Source organism: Portunus trituberculatus, chromosome 21 (assembly GCF_017591435.1).
Source record: "Portunus trituberculatus isolate SZX2019 chromosome 21, ASM1759143v1, whole genome shotgun sequence".
NCBI classification, from domain to species: domain Eukaryota; kingdom Metazoa; phylum Arthropoda; class Malacostraca; order Decapoda; family Portunidae; genus Portunus; species Portunus trituberculatus.
Window position 1 is genome coordinate 6,652,485 of NC_059275.1, and position 2,500 is coordinate 6,654,984.

General features: G+C 33.2%; 1 protein-coding gene across 4 annotated transcripts in view; it reads left to right on the forward strand.

Moving 5' to 3' along the window:
- LOC123507096 (nephrin-like) overlaps positions 1–263 on the forward strand; it is a 56,966-nt gene extending 56,703 nt beyond the window's left edge. For all 4 annotated transcript variants that reach the window (XM_045259657.1, XM_045259658.1, XM_045259660.1 and 1 more), the window contains one exon: positions 1–263. This exon is cut by the window's left edge and continues 44 nt beyond it. The gene's annotated coding sequence lies outside the window, so the exon portion shown is untranslated.
- The last annotated feature ends 2,237 nt before the right edge of the window (positions 264–2,500 follow it).

Sequence of the window (2,500 nt, forward strand, 5' to 3'; positions counted from 1 at the left end):
GCTGGATGTCTTTCCTCGTTGAGAATACTTCAAAATGGAAAGGTTTCCCATTAACAAAGTGTGTGTAATGTGTAAGGCTCAATAGCTAGCTGCCTGCTGGTGGTGTCTAAGCTGCGTTTTGTAGCTTTTAAGCTTTTTTTCTCCTTGAGTATTACATGATCTGAGTAAAACAATAGTGGCTTCTTCTTGGACAGTTGTCATCAGAGTCGAGGAGAAAAAGCAAAATAGATCTGTTTATATATTAAATGCGCATTTTGAGTTCTGATCTGTTTTTTATTTTTCTTTGTACCTCGAATGTGATTGTTTTTGTTATTGTCAATCATGAAACCTACAAACAAAGAGGCTTCATTATGACCACGGACTAAACAGGTATTGCAGTGAGGTATGGGAACTTGTTATTTAGAGAATGTATAGTTTTCGATTGATATTCCTTATCTTCGCACTGTCTGATTTGGCATTTAATTTATAACTATCTGACTATATGATCAGTGTTAGTAACTAAAAAAATAACATGATCCAGAAATACTTACTTGGGTTGAGCTGTCTCTGCGGCATGTAGACAAACCTGCGATTTGTAGAGTTGGAGGGAAAAGTGCAGTATCTCCGAAGTATATCAGTGACTATCCTTACCGGGCAGTGACTCCGCTGAACACGGGAATCATGGTGAATTGCCTGTCAATGTGAGTAAACAATGAGTGAACAATGATAGGCATGCCCGATTAATTATCAGACCACTTGACTGGACTGGATGTATGGGAGAGCATTGCCACATAAGACAACCTCGAGTATCGCTCGGCTGCATAAACCACGACTACACTTTTGCCTGGAGTCTATCCACGTCCTGATCTTGGTGTCCGATACATAACAATTACAGAGCAAGAAAACCTAACCTTAGTAGTGAATGAAAATAAGAGTTGTTCAAGTTCTAATGTTGTATTTGATAAATATTTGATAAAATATATACAACGTATTTCCTGATGTCCTGATGGATGGGAGCAACAATGTCAGTATTACTGTACTAACTATTTGTAAGAAAAAAAATTGTAAACTAGAATTAAAATGGCTGGGCTGACTCATAATTGCTAAGAGAGACTATCGCCAGAGATTGTCTCGAGAGGAAGATTGTCCTGGGAAGGAAAGCATCAGACGCTGGCAAACTTTGTAGGCACTTGAATAAAAGAAGAAAGAAGTAAAGCCAAACAAATTTCACACACACTGATTATATTCTAATACAAAATGCTTCTAAACACTTGACGGATACTTTTGTTAGTAACTAAATATTATCACAGTAAATTATACCAGTACGTCATCAGCAACAAATGAAGTTTTCTTCGACATGCACTAAGAGATCTAGGAGCGCCCAGTGGCCACCGGTGAACCCACAACACTGGGAGGTGCTATGCCACTGTTCCGGTAACGAGTGACCACTGTGAGCATATAACCTACTTATTTAAATGCTGCGTTATGTGTTTTGTAGTTACAAATCGTAACTCGTGCCGGCCAGTAGTGACCCTACAATCCGCTACTTCATGCCGAGTCTAGGAAATACATAACAAGTCTAGGAAGTATATATATATGTATATATATAATGTCTTTTTAATAGAAAGAAGAGAGCAAACTCACTCTCAGGAAAACGCAGTTATTATTTTTTTTAGAATGTTAGTAATTAAGAGTATTTAAAAGGGAAAAGTAGTAGAGATAAACGTATTTAATGTCTTTTTCTTGAGGAATAAATATCTGTAAGAAACCACTATTCTCCTCCTTAATAACTAAGAAGACCCGGCCCGAGGTTACAGGCGTGACGGAACGAACACCTAACACGTTTTGGCAGCGCAGGTACGGTACATATTACATATTACACGTGTCGATTCCTTCACTCCCTCACGCTCTCTTGGCAACACTTGCACCTCCATATCCAGCGTTATGTACCCTTTGTCCAACCTCAAGATTGTCCTCCTAATACAAACACAACTATAACAGCCTTGGTGTCACACAGTCACTTGGCGTGGTGCTTCAAACCATTACAAAGAATTTCGCTCATGCTCGCTCACACACTTCTGCAAACGTGCACTCGAACAAGCCAGTACAGAAAGCAACTAGTATGTATGATGTGTATGTGTGTGTATTTATATATATATATATATATATATATATATATATATATATATATATATATATATATATATATATATATATATATATATATATATATATATATATATATATATATATATATATATATATATATATATATATATATATATATATATATATATATATATATATATATATATATATATATATATATATATATATATATATATATATATATATATATATATATATATATATATATATATATATATATATATATATATATATATATATATATATATATATATATATATATATATATATATATATATATATATATATATATATATATATATATATATATATATATATATATATATATATATATATATATATATATATGGAT